This window comes from Siphateles boraxobius, unplaced genomic scaffold (assembly GCF_051911475.1).
Source record: "Siphateles boraxobius isolate OS27281-9 unplaced genomic scaffold, OSU_SipBor_1 30, whole genome shotgun sequence".
Classification (NCBI taxonomy): Eukaryota; Metazoa; Chordata; class Actinopteri; order Cypriniformes; family Leuciscidae; genus Siphateles; species Siphateles boraxobius.
The window spans coordinates 17,855,165-17,878,732 of NW_027508920.1; the positions used below are offsets into that span (position 1 = coordinate 17,855,165).

The 23,568-nt window shown below is 37.2% G+C and overlaps 1 protein-coding gene across 3 annotated transcripts in view; it reads left to right on the forward strand.

The window, feature by feature from the left end:
- large2 (LARGE xylosyl- and glucuronyltransferase 2) overlaps nucleotides 1-23,568 on the forward strand; it is a 144,474-nt gene that overhangs the window by 53,379 nt on the left and 67,527 nt on the right. The window contains exons 1-2 of one of the 3 annotated variants that reach the window (XM_077248373.1): nucleotides 5,245-5,419; nucleotides 5,676-5,837. The exons of 1 other annotated variant lie outside the window; for it this stretch is intronic. The gene's annotated coding sequence lies outside the window, so the exon portion shown is untranslated. Of the gene's footprint in view, nucleotides 1-5,244; nucleotides 5,420-5,675; nucleotides 5,838-23,568 lie in introns of those variants that run through there. One more of the 3 variants, XM_077248372.1, reaches the window with a different exon arrangement.

Here is a 23,568-nt window from a genome sequence, read left to right on the forward strand (position 1 = left end):
GTGATTCCAAGTACTTTATGGTCAAACGCTTACAAAACCCTTTCTAACGCTTTCTAAAGTCCTCCGTTTTGACCCGTCTTCACTAAAACGCCCTCCGGAGATTCAAAACGCAAAACGGGGTCGGCAGCGTTTCTAAACTTCTCCGTTTTAGGTCTTCGTTTTTGCCGTTTTAGTCTGGACGGGAGGTGCAAACGTGGCAAAAGGTCTCCGTTTCTAAACTAAAACATAGTAGTGTGGATGGGACCTTAGTTATTTTCTACCTCAGGAACCCTGAGCTCTGCATTTTAGTCAGAAGCAAAGACATAGCAGTCAAATTTGTGCCACCCTGCAGTTTACCGTCTCAAATTTGCAAGGCAGATACATCTATTACATCCGAGTGTGTGTAAAGTGACCCTCTTGCCCAGTAAAAGCTGTCCCCCGACTGAACGGGCCACGCACTGAAGGTCTAATGCATCTGTTAGGGAGTTTTTTACAGATCATATGAAACTCAGAGAAGCTGTAATGAGATACAGGAATATGAATGGCCATCTGCCTCCATCTGCCATGACATTCCACAACATCAGATACTCCTCTCCCCGTCTGCCTACGCTGAGAAAACTACACGAACTTCTCTCCATCTACACGTGCCAAGAAGCATCTCCAACGTCTCCAACTCACTTCACCAAACTTCTATTCCTCTGCCAAATCCTTGTGGCTGTCAATGTTATAACTACTGAGATGGCATTATGCTGAAATTAAATGCTTAAATAAAGTGGCAGACGGACCTGTGCCAATGTTCCAGAGGACAGTAGACGCTGGGTGATGCATTGATGGGTTTAAGAGGTTTAAAAATTATTTCACTTAAATTTTGTTACAATTAAAAAAAGTGCTTCAAGATGGCAGCTCAGAGCAGCACACGCTCCCTTGATGGCGTCGCAATGGGTTAGCAAACTTCAGAGCTGTTTGCAAAGTAACTTTAAGTGTCCTTGTTGGACCCCACACTGTGCTTTAGGTGTGGACCGCTTACACTATGCTAATTGAACACTTGGGTAGTGAGATGTCCTTGTGTATCCAGTCTTTCCTCCACTGCATTGCAGGGCTTTTTAAGACCCCTCCTGGCCCGGCTCATGCCCCAGTCCTGCTGGCCTCATTAAACAGAGTTTGACGGAGTTCAGGGTTAGACAACCATGTCATGCGGCTGAATCCCGCTGAGCTGGCAGTGTGATGTACCATTCGATGTTTCCCATATTTTGACTCTTATGAAAAGTATTGCGGGTCTGTGAAAGTAAAACACAGTTGGTGGTAATGGGAGCATGGATAAACTGCAAACACACATACATGGACTTGCTGAAGAGAGAAACAGAAATGGAAAGTTTTGCCTGAAATCAGACATGTGGGCATGAGTCATTGCTGTTTTCTGAGGTCTGCTGGCTGCTCATGTGTTTAGATGGTTCAAGTCGCATTTATGTCAAAGTGTAGCCATGCGACATGCTACTGCGTGTGTCTTGTGTGCTTTAGATTCCCTGCTCTCTCTCTCTCTCTCGCTGTGTGAAACTTCTCCCGCTCTACATCAAGGGATCAACTCGATCCACAAGCAGCATTAGCGCATCTTCTACTTCAGTTGTTCAAAATTTCATTCCTGTTTGTGCTTTGAGCATGTCTGAGTTGAGTTGAACTGGGCCGCTGTTTACACACAGGTCATTTATCTGACAGAATGCACCTATAAAAAAGGAATGCACAGCATGATGCACAGCCCTTTATGGCATATTCAAATCCCGGCAGAAGCAGGATCCTGTGTTGATGTTGGGATTCCTTCGGGTGCTCCGGTTTTACCTACAATCCAAAGATATGCAGCAATTAGAGACACTAAATTGCCTGAAGGTGTGAGTGACTGATGTTGGGATGGCTTCAGCATCCCCGTGACCTTACATAGGACAAGTAGTTTGGAAAATGTATGTATGTATGGACATGAAATATTGATATCTGGTAGAATAAGCTGCAAAATGAACAAGACTTTTTGCAAAAAGCTGACAACACTGAATATCTAACCACAAAGATCTAGTCTGTCATTCCATTATCAATTCTAATTTGTGTCTTTGTGTTTTCATTTTGGTCTGCTGTCGTACATTATTGATAGAGTATGTTCACATTGAGTGTCAGGCCTTTGATTTAGGTGGTCGTATGTTAAAGATAGCCATTAACAGACTCATGATGCCACTGGGGACTCATCAAATATTCAGCACTTGTCTGGACATTGGGAAGCATCCTCCCCAGAGGCGTTCGCTTTGTCCAGTCAGGCACAAAGAGAGAGAGATGGAATAAAGAAGGATGGAGGTGGACAGTCGTGAGAGAAACGGAGACAACCTCACACCACCCCCAATATATAATCAATACCTCCCATCTCGACAAACAGCTGTCAACAAACTGACCACTTTCACAGCTCCACCAGAGCTCCCCGCATGTGTGAGGCAGGTGCTTCATGGGGGGTTGTGCTGTCTGCATTTGGCCAGAGCTCCTGGTGCTCTTGTGCAACTCTGCGATTTCTGGAGCATGAAGTGCTTTGGTGTGATGGTGCACGTCTGTGGCCGCCCGGCTGAAAATAATGCCTTCTGTCTGCTGGGTGAAAAAGAGCAGCGGAAAACTGCAAAGAGGACTCGGGCAACAGACTGGAGAGAGGGGATGACCTCTGACCATCAACTGGACTCGTTGAGGAACTATTAATTTCCTGATGCTCTTGGCATGCGTGCAAACACATTCATGCTCAAGAGCACTGCCAAGCTCCTATCCTCCAGATGCAGTCCTGACAGGGCCATATGGGCAAGAAATCACCGTCACCCTCCCATGTCTACCGCTCACCTTGGATTAGCGCTGCGGATAAGGAAAAATCCAAACTGTACTGAGACATATGCTACTAAAAGTGTGACCATACGTTCATAATGACAGCGGCTGAATCACTGGAGGTCGCCGACTGTTGGTCACTGGTAGGCATTCTTGCTCGACTGTATCCATTTGTATCATGAGGCGCTTGTTCTGCTCGACTTTCTGCATTGGTAGTCATCGCATCGCATTGCTGTGCATTTACATAAAGTTGAACTTTGTTCAAATTTGTTTTATCGCCAACTGTTGCCGTCAGTCATGTCATCTTATACTGCCAACTCTCATTGAACTTCAACAACTTTTGGTTGCTTTGTCACGCAAATCACTGTCAGAACTGTATGAATGCCCAACAAGTTGTGTCAACCATATAAATCACTGTCACACTTCCATGTCTACCACTCACCTTAGATTAGTGCTGCGGAAAAGGAAACTTCATAACTGTAATGAGATACATGCAACTAAAATTGTGTTGTGTGGCCATTGTTCAAAATGACAACGACTGAATCGCTGGCGGCCTCCCGCTGGTCACTAGTTGGCATTCTTGCTCGACTGATGTATCCATTTGTATCACGAGTCGCTAGTTTTGCTCCACTTTCTGCATTGGTAGTCATCGGATCACATTGCTGAGCATTTTCATACAGTTGAACTTCGTTAAACTTTGTTGAATCACCAACTGTTGCAGTCAGTCATGTCATCTTAAATTCCTAACTCTCGTTGAACTTGACTGACTTTTGGTTTCTTTGTCACAGCAAATCGCTCAGTGTGAATGCCCATTGTGAAAACAATTAGTATGTCTACTAACACCTGTACTGAGTGAGATGCGTCTAAATAGTGTGAACATGCATGCATTCACACCGACAGCTGGAGGTTGAGCTTACTGTTAGTTGCAGTAGGAGTTCTTCTGTGAGTTCAGTTTCCATGAGGTCAATACAGCTGTTACGCTGTCTGCATTCCCGTTTGTATATGCCGTATAATTTCACTGTATTTACATAAAACTGAACTTTGCTAAACTTTTAGTTGCCTTAGACTCTCACTGAAACTGAATGAGTTTTGGTTGCTTTGCCTGCATGTCAGTGTCAGTGTAAATGCCATTTAAGAAAACAATTTGTGACATTTATATAAGGAGTTTTTTTTTCCAACTATGGGCATTGTGAAACACTCTTTAAACACACTTTGCACACTCTCACTAGTTTATATAATTTATCTACTAACAATGTTCAGCAGTTTTTTTTTCCTATAGGTGTCTTTTCCAACAGATCTCAAATGACACTCTTTTTTACAGGATTCTTTGGTTAATATGACATTGATGCATTTTTGTAATAAAAAGGACAAACATCATTTGCATTTTATGCATTCTAAATACAAACAATTAAATATTTTCGCGCTTTTTTGCAGAATTTGAGAAAATTACAGCTGATTTGGAAATGACAATAAAACAACTGTACTGTATCAAGCGATTAATTTCTCTTCACCAATAAATCGCTGTGACCCTCTAATGTTTACCACCCTATCTTGAATTAGTTGCGGAAAATGAGAGTCCCTAACTGTACACTTAGCAGTATCCAACCATTCCGTGAGCAAGATAATGTGAGCTCCACTTTGTCATTGTTAAACTACGCAGAGGCTAATTTTGAGGCTTAGAGGTTGCTCATTAATAGCTCAGAAGACCTAATGAAGTTCTTAGTTATTTTCATTGTTATTTTATTTGTATTTTTATTGATTTTATATCAACTTTTGAGTCAATTGTAGACATACAGTAAGAGTATAGAGCTATAAAATGAACACTGATAGCAGTTCAGATTATTTGATAAATGTTCATATTGAGAGCTGTGACTTTTAATTGAATACTTTGGTATTATGGCAAATCTAAGCAGTTCGTTAAGGTCTCCGATGCTCAAAAGGAGACGCATGTCTTTTTCACACAAAAAAAATGTGAGTAGCAAAACAAATATCTAAAACCTAATTGCTGTCTTAGAGAATCTATCAAGACACTTGAAATCATTTGAAAATCATTTGAAATTAATTTTTTCCTTCCAATTTTGTTGCATTTTATTGCATATAGCCAACAGTCAGTGTCCCTCATGTCGACTCAAATCAACTCTTATTGAAAACAAATGGCTCACATCAACACAAATTATAAGTGAACATTTAGTGGAGTATTTGCAGAACCCCCATCTGTACATTTTCAGATCCAGACTTTGGAGTTTTATTGCATCAGTCTGTCCAGTGTAATAGAGTATCCAGTGTATAATGTGTCAGTGTTAGTGCATGAGAGAGGGGGGAGAGAATGGAGGCAGACCTGGAGGCGGAGCCTTTGCTCTGATTGGTTGCCACAAAAAGGGGCTGTCACAGAGTGGGCCGGATTAGCAGAGGTGGGGGAGGTGCCTCGCTTATTCTGTACCTTTCAGCTGCAGATCAGAGCACAACGGCGAGAGATTAACACTGTTCACAAGCCCCGAGACGTGAGGAAGATGGAAGAGGACCATGAATGCGTTCGTGCACGGGACAGAAAGCTGATTTAGGGGTGCTCAGCACCGGTTTCTTCTTCTAGGAGTGCCTCAGGGTAAGGACTCACTGTCCCTTGTCTGTCTCTTTTAGGAGTCTCTCTTATCCTTTGAGGCATGGACTACACATTTCAACATTCCTGGGACTCTTCCTCTAAAATTTCGGAGTGTCTTTTTTCACCCTGTTTCTAAAAGAGTGAGGGATATTTGTGTCACGCACTGATTCTATCAGACTTGTGAGGCTTCATTAAAGAGGTCCTTCTCTTCCTTTCTCTCTTTCTCTCTGTCTTTGTGATCATGCACTGAAATCATCAGTTCGTACACTGAGGGCACACCTGTCTCTCAAATTCACTCACTTGTGTGGATCTATCCAGAACTCTGCAGCTGGAATTTTGGGATGGATATTGGGATGGATATTGGGATTGCTGTATACTTCATTTCACGCTGAAGCTGCCGCACAAGACAAGGTGAAAAAGGGTGAGAACTTTTTTGTCATCTGTTTTACTTTTGTGTATGATGTTTTGTTTATATTAAATATATTATAATGCCATATACAAAACAACAAAAAAAAAAAACATGTAACCCTCAATACTGAAAAAAAAATAGAATAATGATGTTTATAAAAAAAGGTTATACAATTATATATTTATGTATATAATCTGTACATAAATGTGAACTCCTTTGTACAGGCAGTCAGATGTTCTTGGTTTCAGTGAAGCTCAAGATATTCTTTAGAAAATCTCAAATTATTCCCGAGAACATGATCCTTTACATATACGTGTGTGCCATTAACGTAAAAGAGAAAAAAAAATTTAAACATTCTTATCATCTTTTCATTTAAACCACTAAATAAAAAAGCATAAAAAAACAACTAATATTTATTACAGATTATTATTTCTCACAGATTAGGCACTGATTTGTTTGACCCCTAACATGTGAATCCCTTCAGTAATGAACGCACTTTACAGATTTATAAAAATGAAATGTTTTATTTGCACATAAACATAGACTCACCTTGATGCCAATAGCCGCTGCTTGTCATATTAAAACTTTCTGCCCTTGTGGCCGAGGATGGCCGCTTTTTAACTACTGGCTGTGTGTGTGAGGTGTGTGTGTGTGTGTGTGTGTGTGTGTGTATACTGCCATGTGATGGGCTAGTCTCTTGATACCGAAAAGGTTACTGCTAATTAAACCACATTTCTCTCCACTGAAGCACAAAATGTAGGACTCCCTGTGATCCTCCCAAGCAGCTGTTATTCTCTAAACACACTCCAGTATCTCTCTCTCTCCACTCACACATCTGGATATCAGCGTTTAGCAATCTCACACTCTCAGCTCTCCACAGAGCGCTGTCCCTGTTTCACTTCACACAAGCTGAGCGATCTTCAATCAGTGTGTGTGAGTGTTTATACACTCAGGGAGGGGTTCATGTGTGTGTGCATGCACTCAAGGGAGAGATTGTGAGAAATTGTGTGTGTGAAACAGGTGTGTATCTCTTCATTTTGTTAGTGACAATAAGCTTGTGGGACATAAAGTCAATCAGTTCAACCTTTCCCAGCTTATGTACGTGTTTATTTTTCAACTTCAAGCTCCATCATGATTGTGAAGGTACAATGAGATTGGTATTTTTGGTGCTCCACAAAATTGCTGCAATTACAGTGAATGTAAACATCAAAATAGTCCCAATTTACTTTCTTAATAAAAATAAAACCACTCTTATTGTGAACGTTTCATCTGTGCACATTATTCCAAAGAAAACATGGCTTGTCTTTGTAATTTTTCCTCAAAAATAAATGATTTAGCTTTTCCGATTTAAATCATTTGGGCCATTTTGAATTGGATAATGTTGACCAATAGCCAAACACATATTTAGTCATCGTTTTTAGTAAATTCAAATTTGGTCCAGCTCCATTTGTCTTTCCGGAAAAGCAATTCATGTTGACTTGTAGTAAATAGTCAAATGCAAATAATAAAACAAACCAAAATGAAAATATCAAGGGGAGCAAAGAAAAAGATTTTACAATTTATATATTTTGGCATTCAAATTTAACTTATTGACTTAATATATATATATATTTAATAGTGTATAGAAGAGTCAAGGTACACTAAATATTTTACAGATAATTGGCTTTGGCTTTATGTCGGTGACAAGATTTAAAGTTATAAACTAAATTCTTTATATTATCATAAAAGTCTTTACAGGCTACGTGAAAATATACAGCTGCCATCATATTTTAGTAAGGGTGTCCTTTGCAAAGAGATTCTCATATTTAGGGGTCCTTGGCATTAAAAGTCCAGTATACTAAGACAAGAAATGCCAAATATTAATCTTGTTATATGATAATTAAATCATAATCGTATTGCCTTGTCCTCGTTTCACACCTCATAAAGTTAATGCTTCGTGTCCGAGCCTGACGATCTCGTCGTCACTGTTCATATCCATGTCTTAACTCGTTTTCTGAGGTAACTTCTGAGCGACGCTTCATGATATACGAGCAGGAGAATGTAAAGTAGTTTTAAAGGCTTCCACTGAGCCGAGCCAAAGCTTTACTCTTCCTGTAATAGTGCTGACACATTTCTGTTGGTTTTGCAGGACATTTACACTCATTTTATAGCCTGCTGGAACGACGGCAGGCAGTTTACTGACAATACAGAGCTCAGTCTCGTCACTCATTCTTATGTCTCGTTGTTGTGAACAGGCCCTGTTTGTGATTGTGATAGTGGTCACCAACTGTGTACACACACATGTCTAAAGCTTGGCTTAGGATGATTAGATGCCCACTCAATCCTTCTGAACCACACACACACAAGCACGCACAAGGTCTGACAGATGGCCTTCCTTGAGAGAAAGACAGTGATCCTTTATCACCTTGTCCTGTGCACCAAAAGGGCAGTTTGCTGACAGAATTGCAAGGATAGTGACCCCAAGAGTGGTGCCGAAACAGCTTGTTTCTGATTCAAATCACATTTTAGCATTCAAACAGCTCCTTTTAATCCTTCTCTGGTTACTCATCTGTTATTCCTTCATCTTTCTCTCTGTGTCACTCTCAGTAAATGTCATACATTCAGTGTGCTACATATTAATGTGGGCAAACTGATTGGTAAATGTAACTGGGAATTCAAGATTAAGGGGTAGGAGTGACCAGAGATGGAGAAAAGTAATGTTTTAACAAAATTAAAAGGAAAAATATTAGAAATTGTATTTTGAATATTTTTATGAAAGCAACAAAATATGGTTATTCTTTTTTTAGTCTCGTTTTCTCATGATCGATAGATAGATAGATAGATAGATAGATAGATAGATAGATAGATAGATAGATAGATAGATAGATAGATAGATAGATAGATAGATAAATCAAGATTTTTTTTAAAGTAGCAACAATTCAAGGTGTCAATTTTAAAAAAAAAATCAAGATATCAATAATATTCTTCATCATCTTGACACATAGTTTTCTTCTTGACAGCTTGAATTGTTGCTACTTAAAAAAAAAATCCTGATTTATCTTTTTTATTTTGATTTTTCTTGGTCTGGATGAAACAATTTATTTTAAAATTAAGCAGCATATATTCATATAAAATTTTCTCATCATGGATACTTTTGATCATGAGCTCAAGCTGAAAGACCCCTCAACTGTATTTCAGTCTGTCTTTCAGACTATCTATCTATCTATCTATCTATCTATCTATCTATCTATCTATCTATCTATCTATCTATCTATCTATCTATCTATCTATCTATCTATCTATCTATCTAATACGAATGAAACACATCTTTGTGACCATACACCCCACATCTTGCACACTTTATGCTCTAGAAGTGACTCATGACTCGTGTTAAGTTCGTTTGACAGAACTGTGGTTGTTTGCATGCTGATTTTACAGCCTATGGTCACACACACAGTGATTAGTACATCATAAGCTCAGTCTCACAGGTGCACACAGATATCTGTGACCTCTCCGTCTTAATGGAAAACCTTGCCACAGGTCTCATTGCTAACACTAGAGGCCTCTCTTTGTTGTGAGATGAGTTATGCAATGCAAGACTCCACAATGCTGTTTTTAGCATCGAGGTCAGTTTCAGCAAAAGAGCTTTTGATGGTTTGATGGCCGAGTTTTTGGTGCAGTAACGTATAATCCCACACTCGCGTCAGCTGAAACACAAAAATAAAGACTGAAGGTGAATATCGTGAATAGCGTTATACAAGAGAGCGCTCAGAGAAGAACTCAAGTGACCCTGAAATGAGGATTGGCTTTACCGCCCACATCCTGCTTCAATGCTCCCACAGAAATGCACTGAGAGCATTAATGACTGGTGGGTCAGCACTCACGACACACCGCCGCTATTGGCACACCCAGGAAAACAGTTTTTAATTGATTTTCTGCATTCACATTTAGATGTAGCAAGAAAATGAATGGTCTTGAGACAAATTCTCAGCTTTACGGTCCTCACTTTTGGCATTCATTCCGTGGGATAGTAATGGCTGACAGGAAATTATAGGGGAGGAATGGGGTTAGGCATAATGAAATATTACAGAATTGAACCAGCATACTTGAAGGAGCGGGATATGTTGCGCTCACCGTGTGTTATGTTTTCCAAAGATGTAGTGTGACCAAAATTTATGCAAACAAATGCCTATTGCCTCTAAGGTATTTTTTTTTTCTGTGTGTTGGAAAAATAACACTTATATATAAAATAATATTTATATATAAAAGAAGTACACTTTAGCATACTTTAAAAAAGATTACTTATTATGGAACTAACACTTTAAAATAATTTACTTCAATTAGCACTGAATATATATTTTTTCCGAACACATAATAGCATTAAAATGTATGATATTTTTTATAGCACTTTTTGTCCCACTTAAGTACTGAAGAACATTTGTATGCGATTTCATACTTACTTCTATTATCTTTGAAATTTCGCTAAAGTGTTCTGCTGAATATACTTTATACAGTATATATACTCAAATATATTTTAATGTAATTTCCTTTGAAACAAATATATTTGCAATTACACATTTGTAATAAGGAAGTTGCAATTTAGAGCATTTAAAATATATTCATTAAAATGTATAATTTCAAACCAAAATTATAATCAAGTACTGTAGATGTGCTTTAAAATGTTAGACAACACATCAAAAATAAGTGTGTACAAAAGAATATTAAAACTTAAAGATTTTTTAATTTACTTTAAAACTTTAATTTGACATTATTACAAAGCGCACTCTTTAAAAGTGTATTTTTATAGTGTACGTACGTACTTTTTTAGTGTGTTAAGAAATACTCAAACACTCAAAAGACACAACACTGTGCTTTTCAAGTACACTTAAGTAGCCTTTTATTTCATTGAAATTATATTACCTGCAAGTACAGCATTTTTTTTAAATACACTTTTAAGAAGCCCAAGTGCACATTCTATACAACTAAGTACACTTCTTTTTCTCAAAGATGTTCATATAGTTTGAAATTGACAATGCCATAATTATTTCATTAGATATTTGAGTTCTTGTTAGTCGCACCATTGCATGTGCTGAGACTATGATCAATCTGGGAAAAAGAGAGGAAACGATGTTCAGAATATTCGCCTAAACATTAAATATTTAATCACAAATTTCCTTTGTTTCCTTGCTGTACAAGAACGCAATGTCAAGCCTCAGCAGAAAACCTGTCAGAACAACATGTCTGACTCGCTTTCATCTAACACTGTCTACAATTCTTCACTGAAGACATTTGTTGGTACATTTGCTCAGGGTGAGGAGACAAACAATATGTTCAACAAAAGCCCTCAGTAACCCCGCCATCGCATCATTCCTCCCTTTTGTCCATGACCCAGGGTCAGAGAAGGTACTGAGAATGAGAATGATAGGGCCAATGTCAAAAGCCATTGTTTCTTTTTTAATTAAAATCTGGTGTCTCCAAGGCCCTAGAGTAATTTTTGAGGAACCAACAGCATAACGTGTGGTTACGACCAGTTGTGATGATCCTTCAGCTAAATGCATGACACACTGCTGTTCAGGTTCTGCATTCACATTCGTAACCCCCGTCTGGGTCTTTTACACATATAAAGGCCCTTTACAATCTCACAATCTTGCGTTGTTGGATTTCCAGTAGGAGGTGGGGAATGTGCCTGATCAGCTGCCGTAGGTGTGAACGGTTTATGGCGTTTGCATTACAGCAGGCTACCTCTGGTTTTGTGTGTAATTTTCTCACATAGTAGAGATAGAATACTTTACCATACTTTTAAAAAGAGCATTTATATAATAGATAATCCATGAAATGGAGGCAAAGAATCTCCGCAAACCTCGTGCCTCCGCAAACTGCATTAAAATCGTTTATTCCATGGTCAGTGTGAACTGAATGTAATGTTCTCAGACACTTAATTTCATGTGTTATAGTTTAAATTTATATTAAATGCAGTTAGTTGAACTTAAGAGTGTTTTTTTTTTACCCCAGCAGGACTATATGTAATTTTATAATTTGTACAATTGTTTTTGAAATATGATTAAAGTTTTTGCAAAAGGAATAAAGTATGTAAATGTACAGTATAACAGTTAACATTTTAATTAAAAGTGAGTGTACTTCTTTGAGGCATGTCAAAATATTATTAAGAAATAATGATTTAAAATGTACTATAAAGTAAAACCTTTAATTTGACATTATTACAAAGTGCACTTTTTAAAAGTGTTCTTAAGTTTTAAAAACAATAATGAAAGTGTACTCTCTTTAAGTACACTTAAGTGGCCTTTTATTTCAATATCATATTATCTGCAATTCGTTTAAAAAAAAAATATATATATATATATATATGAAGTACATTACAAGTGCACATTTAATACAATTAAGCACTTATTTTTTATAGGAGAGCGGTTTAGCACAACAATCTGCAGCCTACTTCATATAAGCTAGTTTCTGAAGCACATCTACTTCATTAAATGTTTAGCAAGACAAGTGTGTGATGAAGCCCCCCGGGCTCTATTTCCATTTGGGTACAATCACAGGTCCACAATCAAAATGTCTCATCCCCCACAATGCACCAAATTGCAGCTATATTAAGCCACATTCATTGGTTTTCTCCACATGTGAAGGCAGATGAATGAGAATAGAGAATATGGCTGTCCTGGGGGACGAGGAGCGGGGCCCGGCCCCTGCAGTGAGTTCTCAAAGGACACTGGGGAGGGTTATCTAAAAACCTCAATGCCCAAATCTCTCTGCACAGAGCGAGCTCCCAAGAGTCTTGGGCCTATTGTTAAAGGCCGGTCCACAGTGTGATATGATATTTGTGTGCTATTGCTTTTCTTTTTATCGTCATTATAAGTATGTCGTTATTCGTGAACCGCCCACAGAATGTCCTTACCGTCAGGTGAAGTCAAGTCAAATTTTTCACAATACACATTATTTCAAAGCAGCTATTCAAAATGCATGATGTTAATGTTTATAATATCTTAATATCGTCATGCATTATAGTCAAATTAGAGTTGGGTGATAATATAGGCCTAGTTTAAATTCTGTGCTGATACAAGCAATCAAGCAGTTGAGATATGCTATAGCATATATTGCTCTATATGAGTATACTGTATGTTTGCGGATAAAGATGGACATACTTATATTTCCAACTTTATATAAAGAGCAGCAATTACATTTTGTGACGAAAACAAAATTCAGGCAGTTGAGATATGATATTCAGTATATATTGCCCTACATGAGCATGCTGTATGCAGATAAAGATGGACATACATATTTCTATCATGACAACTCTTAGAAGATTTTTAGCAAGGTAATAGATGTGACAATGTTCTTATATTTGATCTTGGTGGAATAGATCTTCTACGCTGCTGCTGCTGATATTGTTGCTGCTGTTGATTATTGCTGTTGTTGTAGATTATTGCTGTTGTTGTAGATTATTGATGTGGTTGTAGATTATTGATGTTGTTGTAGATTATTGCTGTTCTTGTAGATTATTTCTGTTCTTGTAGATTATTTCTGTTGTTGTAGATTATTGCTATTGTTGTAGATTATTGCTGTTCTTGTAGATTATTGATGTTGTTGTAGATTATTGATGTTGTTGTAGATTATTGATGTTGTTGTAGATTATTGATGTTGTTGTAGATTATTGATGTTGTTGTAGATTATTGATGTTGTTGTAGATTATTTATGTTGTTGTAGATTATTGATGTTGTTGTAGATTATTGATGTTGCTGTAGATTATTGCTGTTCTTGTAGATTATTTCTGTTGTTGTAGATTATTGCTGTTGTTGTAGTTTATTGCTGTTGTTGTTGATTATTGATGTTGTTGTAGATTATTGCTGTTGTTGTAGATTATTGCTGTTGTTGTAGATTATTGCTGTTGTTGTAGATTATTTCTGTTGTTGTAGATTATTGCTGTTGTTGTAGATTATTGCTGTTGTTGTGGATTATTGCTGTTCTTGTTTATTATTGCGGTTGTTGTAGATTATTGATGTTGTTGTAGATTATTGATGTTGTTGTAGATTATTGATGTTGTTGTAGATTATTGCGGTTGTTGTAGATTATTGCTGTTGTTGTGGATTATTGCGGTTGTTGTAGATTATTTCTGTTGTTGTAGATTATTGCTGTTGTTGTAGATTATTGATGTTGTTGTAGATTATTGCTGTTCTTGTTGATTATTGCTGTTGTTGTAGATTATTGCTGTTCTTGTAGATTATTTCTGTTCTTGTAGATTATTTCTGTTGTTGTAGATTATTGATGTTGTTGTAGATTATTGCTGTTCTTGTTGATTATTGCGGTTGTTGTAGATTATTGCTGTTCTTGTAGATTATTTCTGTTCTTGTAGATTATTTCTGTTGTTGTAGATTATTGCTGTTCTTGTTGATTATTGCTGTTGTTGTAGATTATTGCTGTTCTTGTAGATTATTTCTGTTCTTGTAGATTATTTCTGTTGTTGTAGATTATTGATGTTGTTGTAGATTATTGCTGTTCTTGTTGATTATTGCGGTTGTTGTAGATTATTGCTGTTCTTGTAGATTATTTCTGTTCTTGTAGATTATTTCTGTTGTTGTAGATTATTGCTATTGTTGTAGATTATTGATGTTGTTGTAGATTATTGCTGTTGTTGTAGATTATTGCTGTTCTTGTAGATTATTGATGTTGTTGTAGATTATTGCTGTTCTTGTTGATTATTGCTGTTGTTGTAGATTATTGCGGTTCTTGTAGATTATTTCTGTTGTTGTAGATTATTGCTATTGTTGTAGATTATTGATGTTCTTGCTGATTATTGCTGTTGTTGTAGATTATTGCTGTTCTTGCTGATTATTGCTGTTGTTGTAGATTATTGCTGTTGTTGTAGATTATTGCTATTGTTGTAGATTATTGCTGTTGTTGTGGATTATTGCTGTTCTTGTTGATTATTGCGGTTGTTGTAGATTATTGATGTTGTTGTAGATTATTGCTGTTCTTGCTGATTATTGCTGTTGTTGTAGATTATTGCTGTTGTTGTAGATTATTGCTATTGTTGTAGATTATTGCTGTTGTTGTGGATTATTGCTGTTCTTGTTGATTATTGCGGTTGTTGTAGATTATTGATGTTGTTGTAGATTATTGCTGTTGTTGTAGATTATTGCTGTTGTTGTAGATTATTGCTGTTGTTGTAGATTATTGCTGTTGTTGTAGATTATTGATGTTCTTGCTGATTATTGCGGTTGTTGTAGATTATTGATGTTGTTGTAGATTATTGCTGTTGTTGTAGATTATTGATGTTGTTGTAGATTATTGCTGTTCTTGTTGATTATTTATGTTGTTGTAGATTATTGCTGTTGTTGTAGATTATTGTTGTTGTAGATTATTGATGTTGTAGATTATTGCTTTTGTTGTAGATTATTGATGTTGTTGTAGATTATTGCTGTTGTTGTAGATTATTTATGTTGTTGTCGATTATTTATGTTGTTGTAGATTATTGCTGTTGTTGTAGATTATTGATGTTCTTGTTGATTATTGCTGTTGTTGTAGATTATTGCTGTTGTTGTAGATTATTGCTGTTGTTGTAGATTATTGCTGTTGTTGTAGATTATTGCTGTTGTTGTAGATTATTGCTGTTGTTGTAGATTATTGATGTTCTTGCTGATTATTGCGGTTGTTGTAGATTATTGATGTTGTTGTAGATTATTGCTGTTGTTGTAGATTATTGATGTTGTTGTAGATTATTGCTGTTCTTGTTGATTATTTATGTTGTTGTAGATTATTGCTGTTGTTGTAGATTATTGTTGTTGTAGATTATTGATGTTGTAGATTATTGCTTTTGTTGTAGATTATTGATGTTGTTGTAGATTATTGCTGTTGTTGTAGATTATTTATGTTGTTGTCGATTATTTATGTTGTTGTAGATTATTGCTGTTGTTGTAGATTATTGATGTTCTTGTTGATTATTGCTGTTGTTGTAGATTATTGCTGTTGTTGTAGATCATTGCTGTTGTTGTAGATTATTGATGTTGTTGTAGATTATTGCTGTTGTTGTAGATTATTGCTGATGTTGTTGATTATTGCTGTTGTTGTAGATTATTGCTGTTGTTGTAGATTATTTATGTTGTTGTAGATTATTGATGTTGTTGTAGATTATTGCTGTTGTTGTAGATTATTTATGTTTGTTGTAGATTATTGCTGTTGTTGTATATTATTGCTGTTGTTGTTGATTATTGCTGTTGTTGTAGATTATTGCTGTTGTTGTTGATTATTACTGTTGTTGTAGATTATTGCTGTTGTTGTAGATTATTTATGTTGTTGTAGATTATTGATGTTGTTGTAGATTATTGCTGTTGTTGTAGATTATTGCTGTTGTTGTAGATTATTGCTGTTGTTGTTGATTATTGCTGTTGTTGTAGATTATTGCTGTTGTTGTAGATTATTGATGTTGTTGTAGATTATTGATGTTGTTGTAGATTATTGCTGTTGTTGTAGATTATTTTTGTTGTAGATTATCGCTGTTGTTGTAGATTATTGCTTTTGTTGTAGATTATTGCTGCTGCAGAGCAAGTACAAGGACTTGCCACTGCCAATACATAAACTGATATGCTGCTGCACAAATAGCATAATTACCCATAGCAGATCTATACAGGTGGAGCTGGGGGAGGTGGAGGGTTTCAGAGGAGCTTTGAAAGTGTGCTACAAACTGTTAAACGCTAACCAGCTATTAAAATGTTGAGCAGCAAGCTCTTTGGCTGCAGATGTGATAGGTATCAATCAGCTTGTGCAATGTAGTAAGCACGCGACATGTAATAATGCCATCAGGTTGCGTTAAGGACCCATCAGACTGCGCCATCTAGAGTTTCATGACAGAACCTGATATATATTCACCTTTACATAAAGACCTGGGCAACATTTTGCAACAGAGTAAAATCAGCCAGTTGTGGTTTTTTATTGAGTGTATATAGCTTTATGAGAGTCTATGTATGCGGATAAAGTCCGATATAATATATATCTGACTTTATATAAAGAGCTGTGCGATAATACAGTTTACATGTTTGCGATGATATAATCACACAGCCAACATTCACTATATGTTGCTTTATGTGAGTATATCCAACTTTTAATTTATCGCTGAAAAATAATATAGTTAAATTTTTCCGACTATAAAACAATCAAGGAGTTGAGATTTCTATATAGTACATACTGCTTAACGTGAGTGCACTGAATGTATATATACTTAGTACTCTGTCTGATCGGCTGTTTGGAATAGCTGGTCTGTTACCCACAATCCCCTATGGTCTCTTGCTTGCCAGCTGAACTCAGACTCTCTTCCTCCTCTACTTCTCCTGCCTGGAGACTGCGTGACGGATCACGCTGGGCCAAATCCTTGGAAGTGTGGGATTTACTGCTGACTAAGGACTCGTTTGACGAGCTGAGGGGGTGGAGGAAAGAAAACGTGGGGGAAAAGGGAAAGATATTGTTAAATATTCAGTAAGGACAGTTGCCTTGCTTCATAAGTGAGAGAGATCCAGGGTGACACAAACATGTGAGGATCTGAGATTTGCTGTCAACCAGCATCACGTGTTCGCTCAGTCAGTTATAATGGTCATGCAAACATAATATCAGCAAATAAATATAAAAATATCAGTTGCCCTGCTCACGCTGTGCTTGTTTTTCACTGTAATTGTGTTTATGGATGCATTAGCAGCACTTGCCTGTTAATGGAACATTACCTGATAATTAATCTTGTTGTCTTTTCCCCTGAGAGGTGTGATGTGCGTTCAAAGACGTGCTGTTAGTAAAAGCCATGGCACAGGACTGCTGTATTTATGAACTGCATTCACATATTGTGAATAAATATAAGGATATTGGATTAGGGGTGTGCCGGTTTCAGAATTGGTGATGACGGTTATGAGTCAAATGTGACGGTTCGTAACATAACCACTGCCGTCGTCGTTGGGGGGGGGGGGGGGGGGGGATGGGGGGGGGCTGTTTTGTCTGTTAAAGCGATATAATCCACGAAAAATAACTTTTGTTACTCGCCAGCTGTTTGTGATGCAGCTGTACTCTATTTAAGCACGCAGAGAAAAACATGTCTGAGAGCGCGCGAGTACTGAATAGTTACTGGTAAACTGGTAAGACTTAAAAAGACGTGCAATTGAAAAACGTTAGTTACGGTGCAATGCTGGCCCAATTGTGCAAGTGAATATTCCATCATGTCCCGACTCCTAAACGCGAGAGTGTAGTATCGCCACCTGCAGCGCTTGACGCTTGCCTTCTGCAACCCATTTGAGAGGTGAGAGAGAGAAGACTCAGCACCGCTGAACACTTGCGCTGTTTGTGAAATTGCGATTTGCAGAACGTTTTAAAATGACTAATTTGATTTTATAAGCTGTGTGGATTCATTTACTAGAACAACCTAAATGCACATGGGAATTTCCCGCATTTCCCGAATTATTAAAATTATGCGCAATACCCGCAATCCCGCTCCGAAATTGCAGCCCTGAATTGGCTACATTCAAAAGCACGACTGTATCGATACACGCATCGTCAGGAGTTCATGACGTTGTATCGATATTATGAGCACAGCCCTATTTGAGATAGCGGGTTAACTCCGTGTCAGCTCTGATCGGTAAAGGGGCAGAGATTTCAGACCTCCGTTTATTAAGGAGATCTCCAAGATTTCTCTTCTTGGGAGGGGGTGGTGCACCGAATCATCTCCAGCAGTAGCAGCCTCCGAAGCACCACTAACTCCGCCTCCGTTTCCCTCGTCAGCTGATACAATTTCCCCCCCGAGTCTTTTTAAAAAAAATATATATATATTAACACGGTTTTGGCGGTTATAGGGTTCTAATGACGGTGTTCAACTATAACCGTCGGCCTCACGGTTATATAATAACCGTCACACCCCTATATTGGATATACTTTATGAAACAGAACCTCCATGTTTGTCTCCAGTGCAATGGAAAAGAGTGTGGCTATATTTGGAAATACTAGAGTTGCATTCACACAATGTTGAAATTACCGTAATTACGAGATTTCAACTTGTAAAAACCTTGTAGAACTCATAATTTCAATTACTGAGAGCTCCGACTTGCACCATGTGGCTGCTGTACCACCTGACCACTGCAGATTATATTTTCCCATTGATGGTGTTGCCATAGAAATGCATAATTTCGAATGTGAACAACTCAGGTAGAACAAATACTAGCTTGTATACTATATACTGCCTACTGTTTTTTAAATGTCTTTAAAACCAGGGTCCTGGTGAGTCCTTAACAATTTTGGGGATAGAAAATCAAGATTTGTGATATATAAATAAATGTGAGCACTACAAGTTTAAAATCAAAACGCAACTCTGTTAAACATTCTACAGGCTTGGTGTTTCAGTGCAGTTGCAATCACTAAATACCACACATTAATGCCAAGCGACTGCTCATAATCTACTGTTGATGAATTATGACAATGTTTACTTTATGGTGTTTATATTGTAATATGTTTTATATAGTTATAAGAGTGCATATTTTATCTCCCTCATATTTTTGAATGAGCCGTTTCAATTGTAAAGCATTGACATTTCAAAATAAATAAGAGTCATTATGCATTTTGGGCTTATAAAAGTCCCGTATTCTGCATAAAGTCTTTTTTTCTAGGTATTTTTGTATTTAATTCAATGTAAACTCTTGTGGCTTCTATCAGGGATGCCCCATTACATTAAAGAAAAGACTAAGAACATAATTTAACATATTCAATACATTAATTATGTATTATCTATTTATCTATTAATTTTACTGGTATTGGTACAGTAGTCTTTTTATGCCTTTATTCAAACACATCGTATCAGTAAAATCCAATATTGATCAACCTCTAATTCATATCCTGTTTTGCAGATAAATGTGTGCTCCACCTTGTTTAATTAAGTTCAAGAATCTGAGATACATGCAGAGACTGTTTGGGTTTGTTCTGCATGGACACATGGTGTTCATTTTATTTGTGCATGTCTTAAAAAAGTTCTTAAAAGTAATAAATTACACTTAAAAATTCTGTAGATACCCTGGTTTCAAACAGTATGCCTTTTACAACAGTTCACAACGGCTTTATGCTTGTAATCACATGACCTCTTTACATTGCATGTTTAATTCAGTGAATGGTGTCATTGCCTCTGAGATAAATATGTTTTTGTGCAATTTTATTTATTTATGTATTTTCATCTACTGCCAGTCTGGGCAAGAAATAGGTAAAAAAAAATATGATCACGGTTGATACGTTGGAAACATTTTACAATGGAAATGGAATGTCAAGTTGAGTCCTCTGCATTGTGGGATTTCAGTAGTCTATAGGCTTTTCAGGTTTTCCATAGCTCAGTTCCAAAACCTGGAGAGCTTGCTTACTGTCAGTGTTGCGTTGCCAAGTTTATGGTTTTCCGTGGAATTGGGCTACTTTTAAGTTGTTGCCGCGGATTTTTTTTTTTTTTGATTTCCACCCACGTAAGTACAATTTCGGTGCTCCAACACCCCCAGATGTACAAATTCAGTGGAGAATTCATCTGCTACATGGAGAAAAACGCATTCAGCAATTGTTGGACTACTTTTGACTGGCAATTGGGCTACTTTTTTTGCACAGACCTGGCAACCCTGCTTACGGTCTCTACTGCCAACATAGGCAGCTGTCTTTCAAGACTGGATCTTAAATGAAACAAAAAACTAATAAGTGACCAAATCTGGAATGCTCTAAACAGACATACAATCATCCAAATAGTGCTACTCAAGTGAAGTGCACTGATTTAGTGTTAGCATGTTGCTAATGGCTCAATACTCTATACGCATGAGCTTGAATGCAGTGCTTTGTGAATATGCCTTGTCTATGAAATACACAATTGATTCTACCTTAGACTCAGCAAAAATAGGATTTTTTAAAATTTAGATTCGAAACATGTTGTGCACAGTATACTGTACATTGTGAATATTGCACAAAATATTATGCCATACTGTGTGGCAGTACTTGAGAGGCCATAGGTCTGTTTCAACTACATCATAAAAGCCCTCATACCCTTCAGTCAACTTCTTAAGACTGATAGCTAGTAAAGGGTTTAATGTCATATACTGTATGTCCTGTTGTTTGTAACACTATTCATTTCTTCTTGTAAATTATTCAGTTTGTATGTTACCTAGCCCTGTGGGAACTGTGTTAGAGGAGAGTTTTGGACGGAGGAGAAATTTGCATTACTCGGTCTGTTCTGTATATTGTGTGTTTTCTTTTGAAGCCGTCTGTCTGGTTGCTGAAATCTAGAGGGTTTTTATCTACCTCCAGGGATTTAGATGCTCCTGCTACTTTAGAGTAAGCTTTAGCCCTGTGGGACTTTCATCGTCTAATTCGGATTCATTCACAAAGTCCCTTGTCCTACAGCTTTCCATTTAAAGCTGAGAAACAGTCAATAAGGCAACTTGAGTGACAGTTACCTGATTTATCTGTTGTATGACTATTATAATTCAAAATAATACAGCAGATAGTGGCCTTTACATCCACAGACACACCCCAGCTGTCACTGACCATTTTATGCCTTAACGGCCCAGTGAACTTTACTCAACCTCCCAGCACTATGCATCCATTTGAGTTTTAGCACTGTGTCATAAAACTGCATCGACTCTGGGTGGACGATGGTGCCTTTTGCTTTTTAATCCTTATGGGCCAAATCAATGTGTTTTGTTACAGCCCCTTATCGGTTCGGGGCAGAAGTCGGTTTTAAGGCTTCGGAGGCGGTTTATAGCCCTGTATGGTCTGAATGGACGTGAGGCGAGTGGGGTGGGGGGGGGATTCTCCATTAGAAGAGCGATAAAACTCAATAATCTTCCCATCGGAGTGCAGTATTGCCACAGGCTAAACACAGACAGGCAGCGTAATTAACTCTAAGCAGCCTTCACAACTGCATAGATCTCTTTAAATAGAGGAGCTAATGGCCATTGGGCGCTGATCTGATTTTGCCATCGGGACCTGATGGAATTGCGCTTGGGAGGTATAGGAGAATTTGAAAGTGGTGAGGAGAGGGAAAAGGAAGAGAAATTGTGTGAGAGCCAATTATGATTCATGTAGGATGGGGACTACAATGCTGACAATGAATTGAGCAGACTCGAGTCACTTGCTTCAGATAGTCAGAGAAAAAAACATGCATCACCGTAACTGATAGACAGAGTTTGGAAGCTGAGAGGTGTCAATCAGTTTTAATTTTATTAACTTTTGATATAATTATTTTGGTTTATCATTTTACCTCTATGCACAAAGTTCACTTTCCTTTGTGCCTGAAGGAAAGACAATTTTGTTTAAGACAATAGATGTATTTTGGAGCAAAATGTGTAGTTTCTAGCTTCTCAAGGCTGGTTATTATCTGGTCAGAGATGGTCATTAGTTGGTTTCCCAAAACATGGCTACCAGCCATGTTGGTTTTATAAGTAGGGCAATTGCTAACCAGATCAATTTAATATTTCAGTTTTGTCTCCTAGACAGCATGAGATCAACTAGATGGAAAATGGAATCTTTCTCCTGACTTCACATGTTTCTCCTGAGAACAAGACACCAGTAATCTCAAATCTTCTCTAGAATTTCAATTTCAACAATTATCCTTCAGGAATTGCTGGTAAATATTACAAATAATTACAAAGAAATGACAAGCAACAGATTCGAATTAAATTTTAAAATAGAAACACTGAAATTATATTTTTATTTTGTAAAACATATATCTTTTATTTCATTTACAACTTGGAGAAATATTTTTTTTACAGTGCACTATACACTTACTGTTTGTATGCCATATGTCTTAGAAGAAACATTTCAGACATAAGCAATGTTTAAAAAAGACAAAAATCTCCCAAGCTGAAAACGAGCAAATTCTGAGCAATAAAATGATTCTCTTGGTGAAGATTTAACTTTAACTCTTGTGTAAATGTCATAGGTATGTTTGCATGCACTAAATTTCATCAACAAGATTGAATCCAATCTGATTTCAGATTCTGAATGTTCTGTTTATATGGACTCTAAATGTTCCAATCCAATTGACAAATTTTTTTAAATGTGCATTGCATGGATTTCAAACAAAACCTTCAGTCACCATGTTCAGAACTGGAAAAAAGTCACTGCGATTATGTCACTGGAGCTCCCACGAGGGCAATTGCCATTTTTTAAGCAAATATTTCGTAATTATTCAGTCTCCTGAATAATGTGGGATATAAATAAACGTACACAAGGTAGTATGACGTAAAATTTATCTAAACGTGCATCATGACACCGTGAATGTGCGTGAGGTATTTTTGAATCCAACTGAAAAAATCAGTCATTCTCTATAGTGCACAGCTGATTGGTTCATGCTGTTTCAGTAGCAATTGCAGTGCACTTTCAGAAACCCTCCACCTTCCCCAGCTCCACCTGCATAGATCTGCTACAGGTAATTCATGTATGCTATATTGTATCGCTGCAGCAAGTCTTACATGCTTACAGCAGTGTTTAGTGTTTGTATTGGCAGTAGCAAAGTCCTGTACTTGCTCTGCAGCAGCAATAACAACAACAGCGTAGCAGATCTATTTCACCTAGGCCAAACATATCAACAACATTGTCATATCCATTACCATAGCAAACACCCAGAGAGTTGCCATGACAGAAAAGCATTTACATGCCAATTGGGTAACACTTTATTTCGATAGTCCACTTTAGACATTCTACTAACTATAAGTAACTTTGCAGCTACATGTCAACTAACTGTCATTAGAGTATTAGTAGACTG